This window comes from Schistocerca gregaria, chromosome 9 (assembly GCF_023897955.1).
Source record: "Schistocerca gregaria isolate iqSchGreg1 chromosome 9, iqSchGreg1.2, whole genome shotgun sequence".
Lineage (NCBI taxonomy): Eukaryota > Metazoa > Arthropoda > Insecta > Orthoptera > Acrididae > Schistocerca > Schistocerca gregaria.
The window spans coordinates 215030066-215056111 of record NC_064928.1 but is presented as its reverse complement, the minus strand read 5'-3'; the positions used below and the strand labels follow the sequence as shown (position 1 = coordinate 215056111).

The 26046-nt window shown below is 44.7% G+C and overlaps 1 long non-coding RNA gene across 1 annotated transcript in view; it reads right to left on the bottom strand.

The window, feature by feature from the left end:
• Positions 1–24606, bottom strand: part of LOC126291965 (uncharacterized) — a 35059-nt gene extending 10453 nt beyond the window's left edge. The window contains exons 1-2 of the long non-coding RNA XR_007551963.1: positions 24355–24606; positions 2320–2617 (exon numbers count right to left, since the gene is read on the bottom strand). This is a non-coding gene — a long non-coding RNA (uncharacterized LOC126291965). The remainder of the gene's footprint in view (positions 1–2319; positions 2618–24354) is intronic.
• Between the last annotated feature and the right edge of the window lie 1440 nt (positions 24607–26046).

Here is a 26046-nt window from a genome sequence, read left to right as displayed (position 1 = left end):
CCCGGAAAACTCTAGCTTGGCTTGATGAATTACCCCAAAAAATAATCTCATATGACATTATGGAATGAAAGTAAGCATAGTATGCCAGGTTTTTCATTTTTATATCCCCTATGTCTGACACAATTCGCAGTGCAAACAGAGATTTGTTAAGACGCTTCAGCAGTTCTGTGGTGTGCTCCTCCCAGTTGAATTTATTATCAAGCTGTAATTCCAAAAATATAACACTGTCCACTTCTTCTATATGCTTGTCATCATATGTTAGGCATATACTTGAGGGACACCCCTTAGATTAGATTAGATTAGATTAGATTAATACTTGTTCCATAGATCATGAATACGACACTTCGTAATGATGTGGAACGTGTCAGGTTAATAAAAGATGTCTGTACAAGAAATTACATTACACAAAATATTGCATGACACTAATGATTAAGTTTTTTTTTTTTTTTTTTTTACTTACTTTATATCTAAAAATTCAGCCAATGAGTAGAAGGAGTTGTCATCTAGAAATTCTTTTAATTTATTTTTAAATGTTAGTTGGCTATCTGTCAGGCTTTTGATGCTGTTTGGTAGGTGCCCAAAGACTTTTGTGGCAGCATAATTTACCCCTTTCTGTGCCAAAGTCAGATTTAACCCTGCATAGTGAAGATCATCCTTTCTCCTGGTGTTATAGGTATGCACACTGCTATTACTTTTGAATTGGGTTGGATTATTATCAACAAATTTCATAAGGGAATATATATACTGTGAGGTTACTGTGAGGATCCCTAGATCCTTAAATAGATGTCTGCAGGATGACCGTGGGTGGGCTCCAGCAATTATTCTGATTACACGTTTTTGTGCAATGAATACTTTTCTACTCAACGATGAATTACCCCAGAATATGATGCCATACGAAAGCAGTGAATGAAAGTAGGCATAGTAAGCTAATTTACTGAGATTCTTATCACCAAAATTTGCAATAACCCTAATAGCATACGTAGCTGAACTCAGACGTTTCAGCAGACCATCAATGTGTTGCTTCCAGTTTAACCTCTCATCAATGGACACACCTAAAAATTTTGAAAATTCTACCTTAGCTACAGACTTCTGTTCAAATTCTATATTTATTACTGGAGTTGTGCCATTTACTGTACGGAACTGTATATACTGTGTTTTATCAAAATTTAAAGAGAGTCCGTTTGCTGAGAACCACTTAATAATTTTGTGAAAAACATCATTTACAATTACATCACTTAGTTCTTGGTTTTTGGATGTTATTACTATACTTGTATCATCAGCAAGTTCTGAACTGCATGTAGTGTGTTTTTTCAAAGTTTAGTGGCAACGAATTGGCTAGGAGCCAGTGATTAATGTCCACAAATATTTTATTAGCTGATCTTTCGAAGACTACACTTGATTTGCTATTTATTGCAATGTTTGTATTATTGGAAAACAAAACGAACTTGGCATCTGGTAATGTAACTGATGAAAGGTCATTGATATATACAAGAAAATGTAAGGGCCCCAAAATGGATACTTGTGGGACCCCACATGTAATTAGTTCCCAGTTGGATGATGCCTGATAGCTTGATACATGTCTCTTTCCTAATAACACCCTTTATTTCCTGCCAGAGATATAAGATTTTAACCATTTTGCTGCATTTCCTGTTGCACTATAATATTCTAATTTACTTAAAAGGATATTGTGATTTACACAGTCAAATGCCTTTGACAAATCACAATATATACCAGTTGCCTGCAATTTTTTGTCTAATAAATTAAGCGCATTTTCACTGTAAGTGTAGATAGCTTTCTCAATATCAGAACCTTTTAGAAATGCGAACTGTGACCCCAACAGTATGTTATTTGAGATAAGATGGTTATAAAGCCGACTGTACATAACTTTTTCTAAAATATTTGAGAATGCTGGCAACAGTGAAATGTATGGAAATTTGATGCTATTTCTTTATCTCCCTTCTTAAACAGTGGCTTAACTTCAGCATATTCCAACCATTCAGGAAATATTCCGCTGATAAACGACTGGTTACACAGATAGCTTTATGTGTTAATTAGCTCAGAATCACATTCTTTAATTAACTTTGTTGATATTTCATCATACCCACTACATGTTTTTAATCTTAAAGATTTTATGATGGACATTATTTCTGTTGGGGTAGTGAGGGTCAAATTCATATTATGGAAGTTACTTGAAATGTCTGGTCTGAGGTATTCCATAGCATCATCTACCAAACCTCCTGTAATGGCACCACAGCTCAAATCTATTGCTCTACTAGCCTCTGGTTTATCTCATAACTCAAGTTCACCAGGCTTTCTTACCAGAGTCAGTTGGAAGTGGTCAGCTTGTTGTTGCTGCTCATCATTCTCTGTTCCTCTGCCACCAGCCTCTGCTCCAGATGCCACCTCCAGGTGTCAGCTCTCGGTGGAGACCTACTGTCACCTCCTATCTTGGTCTGCCAAGACCAAGTCTCTTCTTCCTCATCGTGCTCCTCGCCCTCACTGAATGGCCACTCCATTGGGCAACCACTGCTCAGGCTGATGTCGCTCATGTGGCTAGGTGTGACACTTGGCGCTCGCCACCAACAAGGACATATCACCAGATTTCCCATGAGAGCACCTGAAACATCATTTCAGACCGCTAAAAACATGGCAAACATTTCTCAAATAATGCTATCAGTGACTTTGACCCTTTCTGATACAGTAGTCCCACCACAATGCCAACCATCAATAGTAACCATCATTCGCAGACCACACTACAGTTGTATAAGTTGGGGCGGATTCAGACTGCTGCTGATTGATGTCCTGCTCACAGATGCAGATACTGAAGGGGCTACGCAGGGGGGTTCCCTCATAAACACAAATATCAAAGTGGTCGCTCAATGTTGATTTAATTTATTCAAGAGCTTATACCCAAAAACAATTGTCACTACATGGACCCCTCTAGTGTGTTATGAAGCATTCATCATATTTTGTCAGTACATCGATAATCTCTGTTGCACAACGTAACTGGACCGTATCCAGCCCTTTAATCCAAAAGCCGCCCTGATTTTGAAACTTCCTGAAAGATTAAATCTGTTTGCTGCACGAGAACTCAAACCAAGAACTTTTCCTTTTTTGATTGAATAAATCAGAACTGAGCATTGCGTAGGGAACAATGGGAAATGGACATTTGAAGTCTGTTACATCATAGAGGACCATTGCTCACAAAGGCACATAAGTTACAAGTCTTCAGCGGGGAAAATACACTCTAACACAAAAAAAAGAACCATGAAGAAATTATATGAATGAGACGAAAGTCGATGGAAGTGATGTGCATGTACAGACAACCAAATGATTACAGTTCCACAACAACTGGATGATTTATTCAAGAGAAACAGCTTTACGAATTCAGCAAGTCAGTTACGCAATTGGACCACCGCTGGCCCTTACACAAGCAGTTATTTAGCTAGGCACTGATTGATAGAATTGTTGGATGTCGACCTAAGGGATATCATGCAAAATTTTTTCCAACTGACGCACAGATCGTCAATACACAGACCTGATTGGAAGGCCCTGCCCATAAGGCACCAAATGTTCTCAATTTGGGAGGGATATGACGACCTTTCAGGCCAAGGTAACGTTTGGCAAGTACGAAGAAAAGCAGGAGAAATTCTCGTCGAGTGCGAAAGGGTATTATCTTGATGAACTGTAAGCAGACCATGGCTTTTCATGAAGGGTAACAACGCAGGGCATGGAATATTGTCAACATATTGCTGTACTGCAAGGGTGCCACAGAGGATTTCTTCCAATCCATAGAGACACACATCACTGGTGCTGACATGAGCGACCACCTGCAGATGGGTGCACCCTGTACCCTTCATGGCGTCCGGAAGGACCCTTTCCACATCTGCAATGACGCCCCCCCGATATGCACATGGAGTGCACATTGGTTTTCTTTCCCTCCCTTGAAGCCATATCCCTAAGGGTCCCCATAACGCAGCTGACGTTGGAGCTCCCAACTACCAGTAAGCCCATCCTTTGCGACCGCCCAGATCTTGCAGACTGAGGGGCAACCTCTGGAACAGGACAATCAGGTATGTCTGGCCGAAGATCAGTATCAGCCAGAGACAGAGCCTGAAACCGGTTCATCAGACAAACTGGAGAGGCCTTCCGTTCAGCCCTCCGGAATGTCTTTTGCCCCCTGCCACACCTCGAGATGACCTCTCGCTCTACCACGGGTGAGGGGTCAGCCTCAATGTGGGCAGTATCCCAAGCAACAACAGTCGTAGTCCGGTCAGGGGATGCGTGGGACGAGCTGGCCGTCCCCGACAAACCCCCATCCGGACCCCCACAGTGATGCCCATTGGCAACAGCCTCAAGCTGTGTGACCGAAGCCAACACTGCCTGAAGCTGGGAGCTGAGGGATGCCAACTCAGCCCGCATACGTTGCAGTCCCTATCCATTCTAAAAACTGTTGCAGTCCCTATCCATTCTAAAAACTGTTGCAGTCCCTATCCATTCTAAAAACTGTTGTGCAAAGAACGTCTGAACTAATCTACAGAGAGCACAAACAATTCGACACAAAATTTAAACGGTTATTAAAATAGAAGACTGCCTAGTAAATGCAGTAATGCTGCTCCTTGCGCACAGCTGACACAATGCTCGGCGGCAGAAGGCTAACTGTACTGTCAGTAACGTGCAAAGAAAGAGATAAACAAATGACAGACGACAACGCAATTTTACACGTCACAGATATTAAAATGCAAATCTGCCCCTGCTAATTACGAAACTACACAATGATTTGACGGATTTAACTAAACAAGTGCGCTAAGAACACTCAAACAATTTTTCCACTTGGGTACTACACTTATATGAACGCTACATAAGTCACTTGCTGCTACTTGCGAACTGCTCACACACTGCTCGGCGGTAGAAGGCTGTATTGTGGGTGATCAAACACTTCCTATCGAAACCGCTGCAAGAGCATCTTCACTGCCCCTGCAGAATGCGGCCGAGAGTTTGTAACATTATGTGATTGCCTTATCACTTTAAATCATTCACTCGCAGCGACAAATTACCAGCCCCAAGATATCAATCTCTCGAGAGACAAGTTTTTCCTAAAACATGTCACTACCGGCACAGTACACAAGGCAATTATGAGAATCTCTTCCGAGGCAGTAGGAAGTGATGGAGTGAGCATTGGCATGATTAAGAACGTCGTAGACACTATTATTCCAGTTATCACAGACATCTTCAACCTGTCTCTTGTCAGTAGTACATATCCTACTGAGTGGAAGCAAAGTTTAATTAAGCCTATACCCAAGACTGACAACCCTAAGTCGCCAGGCGACTACAGGCCGATCAGCATACTACCTGCAATTTCTAAAGCCCTAGAGCACATCGTCCATGAACAACTGACGGATTATCTCAAAACTCATAACATCCATGACGAATATCAGTCAGGCTTTCGAAAGCACCATAGTACAGCAACCGCATTAATCAAAGTAACTGATGACATTAAACATGCTATGGACAGACGTGAAGCTACTATCCTAACACTGCTTGACTTTAGCAAGGCTTTTGACACAGTTGACTTCGATATATTACTAATTAAAATGAAACAGCTGAATTTCTCAAACAGCGCAATACAATGGTTCGACAGCTACCTCAAAAACAGAAGTCAACAAGTCATTTGTGGGTCGGAAAAGTCATCATGGAAAAGCGTGCGCTCTGGAGTTCCCCAAGGCTCCGTCCTTGGTCCACTACTCTTCTCACTGTACATTAATGATATTTCTTCAGTGATTCACTCCTGCAACTACCATCTTTATGCCGACGACACCCAACTGTACATAAGTGCAAGCCCCAAAAACATTGCTGGCGCAGTAGCGAGTATGAACGCAGATCTTTGTTCTGTTTCTCGATGGGCACAGAACCTAGGTCTGAAACTAAACCCCAAGAAATCCCAGGTCATACTTATATCTCATCCAAAGTTAATCAGCCGGTACTTTCGCGAAACAGTCCCTAAAATACTCCTCAATGGTACCCAACTACCATACCAAAAAACAGTAAAAGACCTTGGAATAATCTTGGATGAACACCTAAACTGGGAAGAACAAACAGTCACAGCTTGCCGGAAATCGCTCTCCTCCCTACATGCAATTCAAAAGTTTAGAAAAATATTTCCAACCCATGTTAAACAAAAATTAGTCCAAACACTAGTCTTGCCTAATCTTTACTACTGCGATGTAGTTCAACACGGCACAAATAGTGAAAATTCTAGATGCCTCGAGCTAGTGATGAATGCTTGCGTTAGATACGTGTGCAATATTCGGTTGTACGATCATATCAGTCCTTCATACTCCCAGCTAGGTTGGATACGCCCACATACGGCACGCGATCTCCACACGATGTGCTTACTTCATCGATTTCTTAGCCACTGGTGCCCCCAATACTTATCTTCTCACATTAAACACCTATCGTCATTCCACAATCGCAACACCAGATCGGATACGTCTATCATCTTGGCTGTACCTTTACATAACACAAAATCTTTCTCCGTGTCATTCTCCATCTCAGCCATACGACTATGGAACGCGCTCCCCTGTGATCTGCGTCTTATCCAGAACTACTCAACATTCAAGAGGGAACTCAAAGCTTACATATTAGGGACGGTATAACCACCATTCTTGTGCCCCTCCCATCTCTTTCTTTCTCCTCTCCATCACAGCTTCGAATTTTACCGTTCTATTTCTCTTCCTCTAACCTATCTACCTCTTATATATCTCTTTCACCCCATTCTATCGTCTTATGTCTCTGCTCGATGAGAATAACTCACAAGCTGCAAGAACATAACGAGAAAATTCCCAACTAACAATGGGACTGACATTCAGAAAAAAAAGTATGTTTACTTTCATATACATAGTCATTATTATTATTATTATTACTATTATTATTATTATTATTACTATTATTATTATTATTATTGATTGTTATAATTATTTTTTATTGTTATAATTATCATTATACTACTGTTATAATAGCTATTTTTTTCTTTAACATCAATACAGCATAATAGGCTATATGTCCTTAATGTTAAGTAGAAACTGTAACTCGTTCAACCTGAGTATGCCTGGTTAGGTGTAAGAGAGGGCCTGAAGGCCCTAATCTTGCCAGGTAAAATAAATGCATAAATAAATAAATAAATAATCGAGCAGTCGCTCGGCAACAGCTACAGTTAGCAAATAATTTTGAGAGAATGTAAAAGGTGAACGACCTGTGACGTAACTTGTTTATTGTCGAAGCGCCGTCAGAGATGCAGTGAGTTATTGACTTTGAAAACCGCGGCGCGAAAAACGGACACAAGAAGAACACTTTTATACATACTTTTGATGTACGAGATATTCTCGAGGAACAGTTACTCAGTTCCTCATTCTTCTCTTGTCTCTTGTAACTTGTGTCGGATGCGAATGTCTTGTCGCCGTATTATTATCGTTAAAAATAATATTATTTTAGTGTAAAGTAAAAGTGCAATACTAAAAGTGCAATACTGCATAGCAGTAAATTTATTGTGCGACATGTATGTGAAAACGTCAAAGGAATTATTGTCATTACGAGAAGAGAAGTGCCAGTCAAAACGGCATCCATGTTAAATCTTTCATTGCAGTGTAAGTTCTTCTATTAATTGCCATAAATTCAGATTTAAATGGAATTGGTGTATGGACTATTTAGTTAATACAGAATCTATGTCTCACTCCTTCATGAAGTTATTTAATTTTCTTTATGTTTCTGCCAAATAGAGTGTTCACAGTCACGAATTCTTTCGTCGAAATGGGACGGAAGTTGTATGCGGCGAAATATTTTCTCCGCGCCACATTCTACTGGTAAATGCATGATAAACTACGGTCCCTTAGGAAATTCATGTTGAGCTATCCAAAAAATAATTATATTTTGAATAGGCATTTACTCTCCTCTGCAGTGCAACTTCCGACTGATCAGACGATCCAACAGGAAAACAGCCGCACACGGTCGGCGTTCGCAAATACACTCCTGGAAATGGAAAAAAGAACACATTGACACCGGTGTGTCAGACCCACCGTACTTGCTCCGGACACTGCGAGAGGGCTGTACAAGCAATGATCACACGCACGGCACAGCGGACACACCAGGAACCGCGGTGTTGGCCGTCGAATGGCGCTAACTGCGCAGCATTTGTGCACCGCCGCCGTCAGTGTCAGCCAGTTTGCCGTGGCATACGGAGCTCCATCGCAGTCTTTAACACTGGTAGCATGCCGCGACAGCGTGGACGTGAACCGTATGTGCAGTTGACGGACTTTGAGCGAGGGCGTATAGTGGGCATGCGGGAGGCCGGTTGGACGTACCGCCGAATTGCTCAACACGTGGGGCGTGAGGTTTCCACAGTACATCGATGTTGTCGCCAGTGGTCGGCGGAAGGTGCACGTGCCCGTCAACTTGGGACCGGACCGCAGCGACGCACGGATGCACGCCAAGACCGTAGGATCCTACGCAGTGCCGTAGGGGACCGCACCGCCACTTCCCAGCAAATTAGACACTGTTGCTCCTGGGGTATCGGCGAGGACCATTCGCAACCGTCTCCATGAAGCTGGGCTACGGTCCCGCACACCGTTAGGCCGTCTTCCGCTCACGCCCCAACATCGTGCAGCCCGCTTCCAGTGGTGTCGCGACAGGCGTGAATGGAGGGACGAATGGAGACTTGTCGTCTTCAGTGATGAGAGTCGCTTCTGCCTTGGTGCCAATGATGGTCGTATGCGTGTTTGGCGCCGTGCAGGTGAGCGCCACAATCAGGACTGCATACGACCGAGGCACACAGGGCCAACACCCGGCATCATGGTGTTGGGAGCGATCTCCTACACTGGCCGTACACCTCTGGTGATCGTCGAGGGGACACTGAATAGTGCATGGTACATCCAAACCGTCATCGAACCCATCGTTCTACCATTCCTAGACCGGCAAGGAAACTTGCTGTTCCAACAGGACAATGCACGTTTGCATGTATCCCGTGCCACCCAACGTGCTCTAAAAGGTGTAAGTCAACTACCCTGGCCAGCAAGATCTCCGGATCTGTCCCCCATTGAGCATGTTTGGGACTGGATGAAGCGTCGTCTCACGCGGTCTGCACGTCCAGCACGAACGCTGGTCCAACTGAGGCGCCAGGTGGAAATGGCATGGCAAGCCGTTCCACTGGATTACATCCAGAATCTCTACGATCGTCTCTATGGGAGAATAGCAGCCTGCATTGCTGCGAAAGGTGGATTTACACTGTACTAGTGCCGACATTGTGCATGCTCTGTTGCCTGTGTCTATGTGCCTGTGGTTCTGTCAGTGTGATCATGTGATGTATCTGACCCCAGGAATGTGTCAATAAAGTTTCCCCTTCCTGGGACAATGAATTCACGATGTTCTTATTTCAATTTCCAGGAGTGTATATTTCCACCGCTGATTATAGCTTTATGTTACAGCACAAAAGTAAACATATTGTTATAATTAGCGACTACGAACGGGGACATTTATAACTGTATGTTTATGTATACACATTACGTAAACATATACTTATAAATTGTCATGCAGAAGGAAACGCATGACATTTGTGTTATGTGAGCCGCAGAACATCAGGCGAAATCTCACACCAGGCCTTCATGCTTGGTGGGAGACACCACTGTCCTAAGCATATTTACGTGCTCACTGTGTGCTCAGAACTCACCAGAGCGACGTCAGGCGTTCGACGGGCATACTAAAGGCGCTGCCCAACGCATCTGTACAAAGCTTCGTCGGATTTTCACTGTGGTTTCCATCTCACATGCCATCAGACCTTACTTCCCGATCAGTCCTCGTATATCTTTGGGTGAACTTCCAAGCTGTGTCATGCTGCAGTTCGTGAGACACTACATTCATGCTGAGACACAAGCTAAACGAAACCCCTGAAGGTAATGAATGAGATGTTGTGAGAACTGGCAAGTGGCTGACACAGGTACAAGCCACTAGGGTCGTATGCATCGTCTTCATGGAAGCAGAGGACCAGACGCAGTCTCAGCCGAACTTCTGTGGCTGTGTCATTGCATATGGAACAACAATAGCTAAGGCGGCAGTCACGTTAAAAAGACTAGTTCCAGGTGAGGAATGGTGCTTTTTACTGTTTGTGCCCTGGCAGAGAGAGAGAGAGAGAGGTGCCCTGAAAACATTAATTAGAAATTCGGCGCAGCAGAAGAAGACAGTCAGGCCTATGTCAAAGAAACGTTCTGCAAGATAGGCATCTCTTAGCTGTCCTAAAATACGCGGAAACAGATCCCAAAAAACAGTAGCGCTGCAGATGTCCGGCAGGCTGTCACCATGGAAGGAAGATACCTTTTCTCTTAATCACACACATCAAGAAAGTTTTTCATCAGTTCCCAGAACTCCCGAAGATAGACGTTGACTGTGGATATTGTATCACAGACTAGTCCCTTTGACTGTTCAGAGATGACACTAAACCCGCCCATTGAAGTAAGCAACCATGCATGAGCAGCGCCTATTAGAGGGAGGGGGTCCGACAGCCGATCAGTTCCAGTCATTCCACCAGGAAGGAGGTACACGGCTCGTGTTGTCTATAGTTCAATCGTGCCTTAACGGTCAATACCGCGGTTCGATCGCGTCCGCATTGTTACTTTGTACCAGAAAGGGCTCTCATCAAGGGAAGTGTCCAATCGTCTCGCAGTGAACCAAAGTGATGTTGTCAGGACATGGAGGAGACACAGAGAGACAGGAACTGCCGATGACATGCCTCGCTCAGGCCGCCCAAGGGCTACTACTGCAGAGGATGGCCGCTACGGATTATGGCTCGGAGGAACCCTGAAAGCAACGCCACCTTGTTGAATAATGCTTTTCGTACACCCACAGGATGTCGTGTTACGACTCAAACTGTGCATAATAGACTGCATGATGCGCAACTTCACTCCCGACGTCCATGGCGAGGTCCATATTTGCAACCTCTACACCATGCAGCGCGGTACAAATGGGCCCAACAACATGCCGAATGGACCGCTCAGGATTGGCATCACGTTCTCTTCACCGATGAGTGTCGCATATGCCTTCAACCAAACTATCGTCAGAGACGTGTTTGGAGGCAACCCGGTCAGGCTGAACGCCTTAGACACACTATCCAGTGGATGCAGCAAGGTGGAGGTTCCCTGCTGTTTTGGGGCGGCATTATGTGGGGCCGACGTACGCTGCTGGTGGTCATGGAAGGCGCCGTAACGGCTGTACGATACGTGAATGCCATCCTCCGACCGATAGTGCAACCATATCGGTAGCATATTGGTGAGGCATTCGTCTTCATGGGCGACAATTCGCGCCCCCGTCGTGCACATCTTGTGAATGACTCCTTCAGGATAACGACATGGCTCGAGTAGAGTGGCCAGCATGTTCTCCAGACATGAACTCTATCGAACATGCCTGGGAAAGATTGAAAAGTGCTGTTTATGGACGACGTGACCCACCAACCACTCTGAGTGATCTACGCCGATTGGCCGTTGAGGAGTGGGACAATCTGGACCGACAATGCCTCGATGAACTTGTGAATAGTATGCCACGACGAATACAGGCATGCATCAATGTACGAGGACGTGCTATTTGGTATTAGAGGTACCGGTGTGTACAGCAATCTGGATCACCACCTCTGAAGGTCTCGCTGTATGGTGGTACAACATGCAATATGTGGTTTTGATGAGCAGTAAAAAGGGCGGAAATGATGTTTATGTTGATCTCTAACCCAATTTTCTGTACAGGTTCCGCAACCCTCGGAAACGAGTTGATGCAAAACTTTTTTTGATGCGTGTATTTTGTAAAGGCTGGAGGAAACTGTCTTAACAACAAACAGACCATTGGTTGGTGGCTGTAAAGTGATGTCAGCGTGACACTGTGCGTGGGTTGGCTCTGAGCACTATGGGACTTAACATCTATGGTCATCAGTCCCCTAGAACTTAGAACTACTTAAATCTAACTAACCCAAGGACAGCGCGCAACACCCAGTCATCACGAGGCAGAGAAAATCCCTGACCCCGCCGGGAATCGAACCCGGGAACCCGGGCGTGGGAAGCGAGAACGCTACCGCACGACCACGAGCTGCGGGCTGTGCGTGAGTTGATTTGTTCGAAAAAAGAGAAGCGGTAAGCGAGGTCATTGAATTTGGCGTTTAGCACACTTCTGGTGGCAGATTTTTAATAACCAAACAGTTACGCCATTGGTGGAGGAAATGTAAATTATTTAGGTTTGGTAGACGAAATTTCCTAGGGAGAAAAACATAGATAATCTTAATTGTAACTTCAAGATCCTCTTGCTTCTGAGGCGCTTTGGAGGAAACTTGGCTCCGCTCTCAAGCGCAACGGCAGATTTCTGAAGCAGCTCCTCTATACAGCGGAGAATGACGGAGTCCAGTGTTTGAATTCACAGCAGGCCACTCCTGGGAGCAGCGAGCCACAACATCAGCCGTCTGCTCCCTCTACGTCAGCGAGTACGGGAGAGGAGCATCTCGTGTCAGCACATCAGGACAGCTTAGCCTTCCCATGTTCGAGGGCACAGTCACAGTTGCGTGGATAACTTTTCCTTCAAACACGCCTCACCGCAGCTCGCGGTAAATTCATTAGGAAATTGAGGCGATTTTAGCAAATTCCATTTCCGCACAAATTCACTTTCCCAATCATTTTTTGAATTATTTCAGATTCATCGTAGTCAATGTTTCATTGTGCGTCAAGTAAAGTCATGTTACTTCATTTCATTTTTCTTGCCCACTTAAACTTGTGCAATAAATTTAGAGTTCAGTCAAATCATGCTTTCGATATACGTAGTCGGGAAATCCTCTATCGTGATTCATGTTTATGAATGATAACTTGGCCCGCATCTCGTGGTCGTGCAGTAGCGTTCTCGCTTCCCACGCCAGGGTTCCCGGGTTCGATTCCCGGCGGGGTCAGGGATTTTCTCTGCCTCGTGATGGCTGGGTGTTGTGTGCTGTCCTTGGGTTAGTTAGGTTTAAGTAGTTGTAAGTTCTAGGGGACTGATGACCATAGATGTTAAGTCCCAGAGTGCTCAGAGCCATTTGAACCAATGATAACTTGTCAATACCACAGCTTACGTTTCACTACTGGGGCCCGAGTCTTCCAAAGAGTTAATTTGGTGTGCTGCGCACATTTCATAGAGCACTGCTTTTTCAGGATGTAGCTGTCTCACAGGTAAGCCTGAAGAGATTATTTTTCACAACGCTGGGGTTTCGCATAAATTCGTAAGCAGCAGACAGAAGAATACTTCAACTCACACAGACGGTATCATTGCCAGTTTCGACGTACTGCCAGATCATCTTGAGACGATTTGGTACTTTTTGTACCAGTTTCTCAAGATAACTGTACCGGAGAGGTGTTCATAAGTAGAAGATTTGAATAAGTTGCATAAGGCTTTTCAGCTGACGAGTTATGAAATGTTTTCTTAATCATGTCATGATGAAATGCACTGCGTGACAAGAAATGTGAAGCATTCAGAAGACATGGCCAGTTGTCACACATACACCATCTCCCTGAAAGAGAGTGCATTTGTGCTGTCGTGTTCAGTGTTGTTATCAAGACTGCTACATATACAGGGTGGTCCATTGATAGCGACCGGGCCAAGTATCTCACGAAATAAGCATCAAACGAAAAAACTACAACAAACGAAACTCGTCTAGCTTGAAGGGGCAAACCAGATGGCGCTACGGTTGGCCCGCTAGATGGCGCTGCCATAGGTCAAACGGATAACAAATGGGTATTTTTTTACATAGGAGACCCCATTTTATATTACATATTCGTGTATTACGTAAAGAAATATGAATGTTTTAGTTGGACCACTTTTTTCGCTTTGTGATAGATGGCGCTGTAATAGTCACAAACGTATAAGTACGTGGTATCACGTAAAATTCCGCCAGTGCGGGCGGTATTTTCTTCGTGATACATTACTCGTGTTAAAATGGACCGTTTACCAATTGCGGAAAAGGTCGGTATCGTGTTGATGTATGGCTATTGTGATCAAAACGCCCAACGGGCGTTTGCTATGTATGCTGCTCGGTATCCTGGACGACATCATCCAAGTGTCCGGACCGTTCGCCGGATAGTTACATTATTTAAGGAAACAGGAAGTGTTCAGCTACGTGTCAAACGTCAACCACGACCTGCAACAAATGATGATGCCCAAGTAGGTGCTTTAGCTGCTGTCGCGGCTAATCTGCACATCAGTAGCAGACAAATTGCGCGAGAATCGGGAACCTCAAAAACGTCGTTGTTGAGAATGCTACATCAACAGCGATTGCACCCGTACCATATTTGTATGCACCAGGAATTGCACTGCGACAACTTTGGACGTCGTGTACAGTTCTGCCACAGGACACAAGAGAAATTACGGGGCGATGACAGATATTTTGCAGGCCTTCTATTTAGTGACTAAGCGTCATTCACCAACGGCGGTAACGTAAACAGGCATAATATGCACTATTGGGCAACGGGAAATCCAAGATGGCTGCGACAAGTGGAACATCAGCGAGCTTGGTGGGAGGAATGGTAATTGGCCCCCGTTTTATCGATAGCAATCTAAATGGTGCAATGCATGCTGATACATTACCGATCTTACATTACCGATATTACTACAAGATGTTTCACTGGATGACAGAATGGCGATATACTTCCAACATGATGGATGTCCGGCACATGAGTCGCGTGCGGTTGAAGCGGTATTGAATAGCATATTTCGTGACAGGTCGATTGGTCGTCGAAGCACGTTCACCGGATCTAACGTCCCCGGATTTCTTTCTGTGGGGAAAGTTAAAGGATATTTGCTATCGTAATCCACCGACATCGCTGACAACATGCGTCAGCATGTGCGAACATTACGGAAGGCGAACTACTCGCTGTTGAGAGGAATGTCATTACACGTATTGCCAAATGCATTGAGGTTGGCGGACATCATTTTGAGCATGTATTGCATTAATGTGGTATTTACAGGTAATCACGCTGTAACAGCATGCGTTCTCAGAAATGACAAGTTCGCGAAGGTACATTTATCAAATTGGAACAACCGACATAAAATGTTCAAACGTACCTACGTTCTGTATTTTAATTTAAAAAACCTACCTGTTACCAACTATTCGTCTAAAATTGTGAGCCTTATGTTTGTGACTATTACAGTGCCATCTGTCACAAAGCGAAAAAAGTGGTCCAACTAAAACATTCATATTTCTTTACGTACTACACGAAAATGTAATACGAAATGGGGGTTCCTATTTTAAAAAACGCAGTTGATATCCATTTGACCTATGGGAGCGCCATCTAGTGGGCCAACCATAGCGCCATCTGGTTTCCCCCTTCAAGCTAGACAAGTTTCGTTCTTTGTAGTTTTTTCGTTTGACGCTTATTTCGTGAGATATTTGTCACGATCAATGGACCACCCTGTACAAGGGGCGTGAAAACAGCCTCAGATGTTGAGTGAGCTCTGCGAAGGACCCGGAGATGCTTCATAATCGTGTGAGACAGCGTTATCACCACCTGACAGGTCTCCAATTGGCTGGCTTTTTGCTTTGACTTGGCTTTTGGCAGTATCCAGATTTGCAGCTCATTCGGGTGTGAAAGTGGCCCGATGTTGGACTGCTTGTAAATGTGAGGGCAGCCATGCTCGTCGGGGTTCCACGTCCAACCCTCCCACGGGAGGATCACCGTACTGCTCGCCTTGCACACAGTAGCCACTTCACACCCTGAGCCAGATCGCTGGTCGATCAGCAGCGATCGGCTAGTTATCTTTGGCGCGTCCCCGGGTATGAGCATCTTTGCCTTTTCGGCTGGGGCGCGCGGGACGGTGAGACTGGCGGTGTTGTGGCTCGGGCGTAAGCACATGTATGACGTCTATTACGCTGGGGCTGTTTGCTAATCGTGAAACTCCTGCGGCGGTAACTGGTTGCCTAGAAGGCATTTCGTATAAACTGTGCCGAGCCTTGCAGCGAGAGGGGATTCCGGAGTTGGTGTTGGCCTAGATGTTTGTACAAATTGAGGTGCTTGTGTGAGAAGCACGGCGAGCGCATGTTGGTTGCTTCGTACTTCTGGCAGCCACCGCAAGCGGATGTTCGGCCGGAATGACGACGGTTTGTGGTGAGCATAGCGTGAACAAGTTCTCGTAGGATGTGCTCCCAGCCTGACTCTTAGCCTGCGTTATTTGCGCGTGCCGACCCCTTGTCTGTAACTGCTTCCGGGTGCTCTGTAAGATTTCACAGTAAAACTGTGTTTTTGTGGCAATCTGTGTTCTTGGCACAGCCTCCACCTAGAAAGGAGAAAGAATAAGCACCTGTTTCTTTGGGACACTGCAGTTCAAACAGAAGTGGCCTAATGTTAATTCTATGTAAAGTGTATTTAATGTCTTGCAGTTTTCTAGGGCACGCAGCTGTGTTATTGAACTCATTTCGAAGTGTTCTGTCAGGTGAATGACTGCTCCCCACTTCACTGTGTTCTTTTGAGTCGTATTGTAAGGTTTTTTGGATATTTGTCAGTGGGGCTGTATTGATTCAATTTTGTTTTTCTCTTACTTTGAACTACGGAAAATTGTTTACTTTATGTGCTTATTGGCTTAGCTCGCTCTTCACGCACTAAAACAGCTGATACTGAAATTGTTTCTGAAGAAGAAAAATTTGTTAACATTGAGTATAGATTTAAATGTCAGGAAGTCGTTTCTGAAAGTATTTGTATGGAGTGTAGCCACGTATGGAAGTGAAACGTGGACGATAAATAGTTTACACAAGAAGCTTTCGAAAAGGTGGTGCTACAGAAGAATGCTGATGATTAGATGGGTAGATCACATAAATAATGAGGAGGTATTGAAAAGAATTGGGGAGAAGAGGAGTTTGTGGCACAACTTGGCTAGAAGAAGGGATCGGTTGGTAGGACATGTTCTGAGACATCGAGGGATCACCAATTTAGTATTGGAGGGCAGCGTGGAGGGTAAAAATCGTAGAGGGAGACCAAGAGATGACTACACTAAGCAGATTCAGAAGGATGTAGGTTGCAGTAGCTGCTGGGAGATGAAGAAGCTTGCACAGGATAGAGTAGCATGGAGAGCTGCATCAAACCAATCTCAGGGTTGAAGACCACAACAACAACAACAAAAACAACATTCCTGTTTAATGTCAGGCAGATTCAAGTACAACTTCATTTATGTTATTTGAAGTAAATGTATTGGATTGACCTTTAATGAATTATGTGTAATCGAATTAAGGGACCCAGTCCTTCATTAGTGCTTAACAGTGGCTTGTGGTTCGGGTTGTGAGCCCCCTTCTCGGACCACACCCAACAACATCACGAGCCACCCAGTACCATCAGCGAAGAGCGCAGCGTTCCAAAGGATTGGAAAAGGGCACAGGTCATCCCGGTTTTCAAGAAGGAACGTCGAACAGATGTGCAGAACTATAGACCTATATCTCTAACGTCGATCAGTTGTAGAATTCTGGAACACGTATTATGTTCGAGCATCATGACTTTTCTGGAGACTAGAAATCTACTCTGTAGGAATCAGCATGGGTTTCGAAAAAGACGGTCGTGTGAAACCCAGCTCGCGCTATTCTTCCACGAGACTCAGAGGGCCATATACATAGGTTCACAGGTAGATGCCGTGTTTCTTGACTTCCGCAAGGCGTTCGATACAGTTCCCCACAGTCGTTTAATGAACAAAGTAAGACCATATGGACTATCAGACCAATTGTGTGATTGGATTGAAGAGGTCCTAGATAACGGAACGCAGCATGTCATTCTCAATGGAAAGAAGTCTTCCGAAGTAAGAGTGATTTCAGGTGTGCCGCAGGGGAGTGTCATAGGACCGTTGCTATTTACAATATACATAAATGACCTGGTGGATGACATCGGAAGTTCACTGAGGCTTTTTGCAGATGATGCTGTGGTGTATCGAGAGGTTGTAACAATGGAAAATTGTACTGAAATGCAGGAGGATCTGCAGCGCATTGACTCATGGTGGAGGGAATGGCAATTGAATTTCAATGTAGACAAGTGTAATGTGTTGCGAATACATAGAAAGCTTATCACTTAGCTACAAAATAGCAGGTCAGCAACTGGAAGCAGTTAATTCCATAAATTATCTGGGAGTAAGCATTAGGAGTGATTTAAAATGGAATGATCATATAAAGTTGATAGCCGGTAAAGGAGATACCAGACTGAGATTCATTGGAAGAATCCTAACTAAATGCAATCCGAAAACAGATAAACTCCAGTGGAAGGCTCTGCAGGAGAGACGCTCAGTAGCTCGGTACGGGCTTTTGTTGAAGTTTCGAGAACATACCTTCACCGAAGAGTCAAGCAGTATATTGCTCCCTCCTACGTATATCTATGCGAAAAGACCATGAGGATAAAATCAGAGAGATTAGCGCCCACACAGAAGCATACCGACAATCCTTCTTTCCACGAATAATACGAGACTGGAATAGAAGGCAGAACCGATAGAGGTACTCAGGGTACCCTCCGCCACACACCGTCAGGTGGCTTGCGGAGTATAGATGTAGATGTACATGTAGATCAGCCCGAGACTACCAGCAGCCAGACTAGGCTGGAGTTAAAAACGGCTACGTTTGGAATGGTGTCATGATTGGGACGTATGCAGTGCTGGTGAATGCCATCTCACTTTGTTTCTCTACGGACAGCAGTCCTGCACCACCATCTATGAGTATGATGGTGGCCTAGGGAGAGATCTCATAGTGCCGACGTCTTGGTGAGGAACTACAGTGTTACTACAGTCTCATAGAGTGTGGAGCCATCGGGTATGACTTAGGCCTCAGCTAGTACTAATAAGCTGATGGAGGCTCCAGTATGGTGTGGACTGTATTTACATGGAGTGGACTAGGTCCTCTGCTCCAATTGAACCGATCATTGACTGGAAATGGTTGTATTCGGTAGACTAAGTAACCGAATAGACTCTATCCACACCCATTTATGAACGTCATGTTCCCAAACGACACTCGAATTTTTAGGGATGACAATGCGCCATGTGACGGGGCCATAATTTTTCGTGATTGTTTTGCCTAACGTTCTGGACAATTAGAGTGAACTATTTGTTCACCCAGATTGCCCAATATGAATCCCATCGAGACATAATCGAGAAAGGTGTGGCCGAGTGGTTCTAGGCGCTACAGTCTGGCGCCACCGACCGCTACGGTCGCAGGTTCGAATCCTGCCTCGGGCATGGATGTGTGTGATGTTCTTAGCTTACTTAGGTTTAAGTAGTTCTAAGTTCTAGGGGACTGATGACCTCAGATGTTAAGTCCCATAGTGCTCAGAGCCATTTGAACCATTTTTCTGAAAGGAGAGAGGAAAGGAGGAGGCGTGACGATCAGAGTTGATAGGAGGGATAAATGGAGGGAGATATGGCATTATCCAGGAGGGGGAGTTGACGGAAGCCACCTTGGTAAAGGATATGAAGGGTGTAGAGATGGAGGGTAGGGGGACACAACAGTGAAGACGTGGCAGGGTGCGGGGATGGGTGAGGAGAGGAGCAACCAGGGGGTGACGGGGATGGAGTCGGCGGGAGTATGTGGATATGTTCAGGGAATAGGAGCAAATGGGGGAAAGGAATGAGATCATAGAGGATCCGCGCGGGGGACGGGAGGCGTATACGGAAGGCAAGACGAAGTGCATGACCGTCAAGGTGGCCGGACATCCCCTGTATCCGGCCCGCGAAATATTTGAGGTGGTACCTATACTGCCAACAATTGAGTTTAGAGGCCTATCGCGACCAATACACCGCGACATTGTCGGAGCTCTATCTTTACAAAGCGGAAGGTTATGGTTAAACTTGTGGCTATCCACAATAAACAGACAGACCATTCTCCGCTTATTTGAGTGCTAGCTATTCCCGCAAACTTAGATTTTTGCGATTTCATCTTTCCTTTAGCCTTACATTACGGTGATCATGGAGTGCTAGGATCTTGGCCCTTATGACTTCGTGGAGGAGTCAATGTGGCCCGCGGAATAACAGTTTGGAGACCCCTGACATAGAGGTTTACTGTTGAAATTTCGGGCAGCATATTACTTCCGCCATATACATCTCCCGAAACGACCACGCCGGGAAAACAAAACGAATGAGAGTTGATAGACAGTAGCTCTTCCCATTGACTATTCACGACTAGAACACGGAAGTGGCAAAAGTTAGTTGTGCCACAGGTACCCTCCGCCATGCAACGTAAGGTGGTCTGCAGAGTATATAGGATGCTCCAGGGGACATGGCCAGTATTTAGGGATAAGAGAGGAACGCTTACTTCAAGCGTAAAACTCCACATGGCCATATACCGAAATCCTTTGGTTTCCGGGATAGAACGCATCTAATTTCTTTACGCTAGAGTCCCACAAGAATGTATCTCACTATCCAACCTGTTTGACGTTTTATTCTTGTCAAATTCTGATAGAATTGTCGATCACAATGTTTAAGATTTACGAAATAAGACTTATTATTATGAATGAAACACACACAACACTGGTGTAATATTCTACAATACTTATTATTATTATTATAATTATTATTAATTACAATTATAGAAGAAATATATAAAGATAACAAACACTGAAGAGCCAAAGAAACTGCTACTCCTGCCTAATATCGTATAGGGTCCCCGCGAGCACGCTGAAGTGCCACAACGTGACGTGGCATGGGTTCGACTAATGTCTGAAGTAATGCCGGAGGGAACTGACACCATGAATCCTGCAGGGATGTGCATAAATCCGTAAGAGTACGAGTGAGGTGGAGATCTCTTCTAAACAGCACGTTGCAAGGCATCCCAGATATATTAAATAATGTTCATGTACGAGGAGTTTGGTGGCCCGCAGAAGTGTTTGAACTCAGAAGAGTGTTCCTGGAGCCACTCTGTTGCAATTCTGCACGTGTGGAGTTCGCATTGTCCTGTTGGAATTGCCCAAGCCATCGGAATACTCAATGGACATGAATGGATGCAGGTGATCAAAATGGTTCAAATGGCTCTGAGCAGTATGGGATTTAACTGCTATGATCATCAGTCCCCTAGAACTTAGAACTACTTAAACCTAACTAACCTAAGGACATCACACACATCCATGCCCGAGGCAGGATTCGAACCTGCGACGGTAGCGGTCGCGCGGTTCCAGACTGTAGCGCCTAGAACCGCTCGGCCACTCCGGCCCGCATGCAGGTGATCAGACAGGATGCTTACTTACATGTTACTAGTCCGTGACTCCACTACATACGTGACTATGCTCTCTAGAATCGATTTATATACGATTCCTTTTACATTTCTGCTCCATAAGACTGAACTGAGTATCCCAACGATCTTCCTTCCATTGCTAATTCTTTTATTAATTTCTACCTCTGAATTTCCCTCCGCCTCTAAAACGGTACCAAAACGTCAGAAAGTATTGACCTCCATACTTCTCTTTCCCTTTATGTATAAGTCAGCTGGATCATTAGTGTCGTATTCTGTTTTCAGATAATTAATAATGGTATGGGACTCCCTGACACCCCTCGATACGACTCTGACAGGTGACACGCACGTAAACATCCTGCTTCCATTCCTGTCCATTGTGCATTGCTATGGACTTGGGTAGTTCCAGCAGGACAATGCGACACCCCACATGTCCAGAATTGTTACAAAGTGGCTTCAGGAACAATCTTCTGAGTTTAAATACTTTCGCTGTCCACCAATCTCTCCAGACATGAACATTATTAAGCATATCTGGGACGTCTTGCAACGTGCTGTTCAGAAGAGATCTCCACCCCTCGTACTTTTACGGATTTATCGACACCCCTGCAGGATTCATGGTGTCAGTTACCTCCAGCATTACTTCAGACAGGCCATGCCACGTCATGCTGCGTCACTTCTGCGTGATCGCGGGGGCCCTACACAATATTAGGCAGGTGTACCAGTTTCTTTGGCTCTTCAATGTATTATTCTACAGTGAACGGAATCAGCAACACACCTAATAACTGATGGCCCCAGGAAAATTGACACGTTACAGTGTTTCGTTTTTTGATCAATCATGAGACGTGCTAATTCAGCTTTCGGTTTATTCTATCTTGTGTGATGTGTTTTTTCTGGTTGTTCCTACATGTTCGGTATTTTGTGAGACGGTGCGGTATGAACGGTAACATGTTGGTAGGTACGGTCATTTTAAAAGAGCGAACGAAATTATTTGAATTCTTTTTAGAACACTTCGTTTGTTGGCACGTTCCTTTGGCTTGCTACATACTTCCAGCATGACGGAGTTCCTAAACATTTTGTCAGACGTGTGAGGGACTATCTAAACAGCATTTACCCTAATCGCTAGATTGATCGTGGTAATAAACTTAATTAGCCACTGAGATCACCAGACCTTATGCCGTTAGATTTTTGTTTATTGATTTAGATGAAGTCTGAGGCGTACCAACGAAAGATGAATAAACGAAGTGAAGTGTTTGGCCGCACCACGCACGATGCTGCCTTTATTATGGAGGTTGGAGAGGCACTCAGACATCCAACACAATATGGTCTCTCCCAAGAGTGCACAAATGCGTCAGAGTTAATGGTGGGATATCCGAACATTTATTGCGAATTTTACAACGACAATGTGACGTGCACGAGAATGTTTGGAAGCGAATGTGTTATTTTTCAGTTGATACTTTGTAAAACGCATGTTTCAGGTTTGTTAACTGTTGTATATATATACATGTGTAAACCTGACAATGTACTGAATAATCCAGAGAATAAATAACAATGTACACTATGTGATCAAAAGAATCGGGACACCTCCAAAAAGATACATTTTTCATATTAGGCGCATTCTGCTGCCACCTACTGCCAGGTACTCCATACCAACGACCTCAGTAGTCATTAGACATCGTGAGAGAGCAGAATGAGGCGCTCCACGGAACTCACGGACTACGAACGTGGTCAGGTGACTGGGTCTCACTTGTATCATACGTCGGTAAGCGAGATTTCCACACTCTTAAACATCCCTAGGACCCCTGTTTCCGATGTGATAGTGAAGTGCAAGAGTGAAGGGACATGTACAACAAAAAACCGTACAGGCCGACCTCGTCTATGACTGACAGAGACCGCCGACAGTTGAAAAGGGTCGTAATGTGTAATAGGCAGACATCTATCCAAACCATCCCACAGAAATTCCAAACTGCATCAGGATCCACTGCAAGTACTGTGACAGTTACACGGGAGGTGAGAAAACTTGGATTTCATGGTCGAGCGGCTGCTCATAATCCACACATCACGCCGGTAAATGCCAAACGACGCCTCGCTTGTTGTAAGGACCGTAAACATTGGACGATCTAACAGTGGAAAAAACGTTGTCTAGAGTGGCGAATCACGGAGCACAACGTGGAGAGACGATGGTAGTCTGTGGGTATGGCGAATGTTCGGTGAACGTCATCTGCCAGGGTGTGTACCGTCAACAGTAAATTTCGGAGGCGGTGGTGACATGGTGTGGTCGTGTTTGTCATGGAGGGGGCTTGCAACCCTTGTACTTTTGCCTGGCACTATCACAGCACAGGCCTACACTGATATTTTAAGCACCTTCTTGCTTACCACTGTTGAAGAGCAATTCGGGGATGGCGATTGCATCTATCAACACGATCGAGCACCTGTTCATAATGCACGCCCTGTGGCGATGTGGTTACACGACAATAAGTTCCCTGCAATGGACTGGCCTCCACGGAGTCCTGACCTGAATCCTGTAGAACACCTTTGGGATGTTTTGAAACGCCGACTTCGTGCCAGACCTCACCGACCGACATTGATACATCTCCTCAGTTCAGCACTCCGTGAAGAATGGGCTACCATTCCGCAAGAAATCTTCCAGCAAAAAAATGGCTCTGCGCACTATGGGACTTAACTTCTGAGGTCATCAGTCGCCTAGAACTTAGAACTAATTAAACCTCACTAATCTAAGGACATCACACACATCCATGCCCAAGGCAGGATTCGAACCTGCGACCGTAGCGGCCGCTCGGTTCCAGACTGCAGCGCCTAGAACCGCACGGCCACTCCGGCCGGCAATCTTCCAGTACCTGGTTGAACGTATGTCTGAGAGAGTGGAAGCTGTCATCAAGGCTAAGCGTGGGCCAACACCATACTGAATTTCAGCATTACCGATGGAGGCGCCACGAACTTGACAGTCATTTTCAGCCCGATGTCCGGATACTTTTGATCACATAGTGTATACTACATGTGTTCTGTCTCGAAAACTGTTCGGAATAGGGAGATTTTTTTCCTCAAATTATCGTCCCGACATAACCCTGAATACTGACCCGTCCTCCTGGGACACCCTATAGATGTAGATATAAGCTTACCTGTTGCGCATGAGAAGATGCGTCGGTCTTGATATTCCACTTTACTGTTTGCGACGAGCCTTAATGCCAAACAGTCTTCGAAAAACACAAGGACACTATCTCGCACCTGCAGTCGAGTTATTCCCTCAGAAAACAGATTTGGTAGTGCGAAGGTTCGATTCCCGCAACTGTAGCTGTGGCTGTAGTCTGACACACGGAAGATGGTTGCTTGCAGGTCCGGTGCCGAGTAGCTACTGCGCCACAGAATCTGTTGGCCAGGCGGTCGCCTGCGAACACACAGATATCGCCTGGCCTATCTGTTGTTCTAGACAGCTCACACCTAACACTGAACCGTCCACTTCCGCGATGGCGTTGCTCAAGAAGCTGACTCTTCAATCTTATCTAGGAGATGCATTTCCCTCTGCGAATCGACCACATAAAATTGTTGCTCTTCTATATTTACACCTACACTCTATGTACCATTGTCAAGTGCATGGCAGATGATATTTCCGGTTGTGCCACGTATCAGAGTTTTTCTCACTGTTCCATACTACTCCTACTACTACTACTATTATTACTATTTTAGAACAATGAAGCCGGCCGCGGTGGTCTCGCGGTTCTAGGCGCGCAGTCCGGAAGCGTGCGACTGATACGGTCGCAGGTTCGAATCCTGCCTCGGGCATGGATGTGTGTGATGTCCTTAGGCTAGTTAGGTTTAAGTAGTTCTAAGTTCTAGGGGACTAATGACCACAGCAGTTGAGTCCCATAGTGCTCAGAGCCATTTGAACCAACCAGAACAATGAAACTTCTTTATTTAAATGAGTGTGCCTGTACTTAAATTGCTGAATGACTGAGAAGATGAAACGCCTACGTTATATGAATCTGAAACTGCTGAGTAAAATTGAACGCACTGAGTCTACTTTCTCTCTTCCTTTTATCATGTCAACACTGACCCACAATATTCTAGCGCAACGGAATCTAACTGCCCACCCCCCCCCCCCCCCCCCCAAAAAAAATTACAAACTGACTTCAAATAATTAATACAAAAGAATGGTCCTTAATAAGGAGCAATCCTAACAATAACCTAAGCATTTCATTAAGCACTTACCTCACAAAAATCGTCATTACGGGAACTACTTAAATACAGCGAGCGTCAATACTGCCAGCTAAATAAAAGATTCTAACTACTAAAGCTACTAACTACTAATAGGCATGTTGGTTACAAAGGAAAGATTTTGTTGCAAACCAAAAAATATATTTTTTATCTTAATAATGTGACATCCAGTTCAAACACGAATATAAATCGTCAGTGACATCCAGTACAAATACATGTTGTTGTTTTGGTCTTCAGTCCAGAGACTGGTTTGATGCAGCTCTCCATGCTACTCTATCTTGTGCAAGCTTCTTCATCTCCCAGTACCTACTGCAACCTACATCCTTCTGAATCTGCTTAGCGTATTCATCTCTTGGTCTCCCTCTACGGTTTTTACCCTCCACGCTGCCCTCTAATACTAAATTGGTGATCCCTTGATGCCTTAGAACATGTCTTACTAACCGATCCCTTCTTCTGGTCAAGTTGTGTCACAAACTTCGCTTCTCTCCAATCCTATTCAATACTTCCTCATTAGTTATGTGATCTACCCATCTAATCTTCAGCATTCTTCTGTAGCACCACATTTCGAAAGCTTCTATTCTCTTCTTGTCCAAACTAGT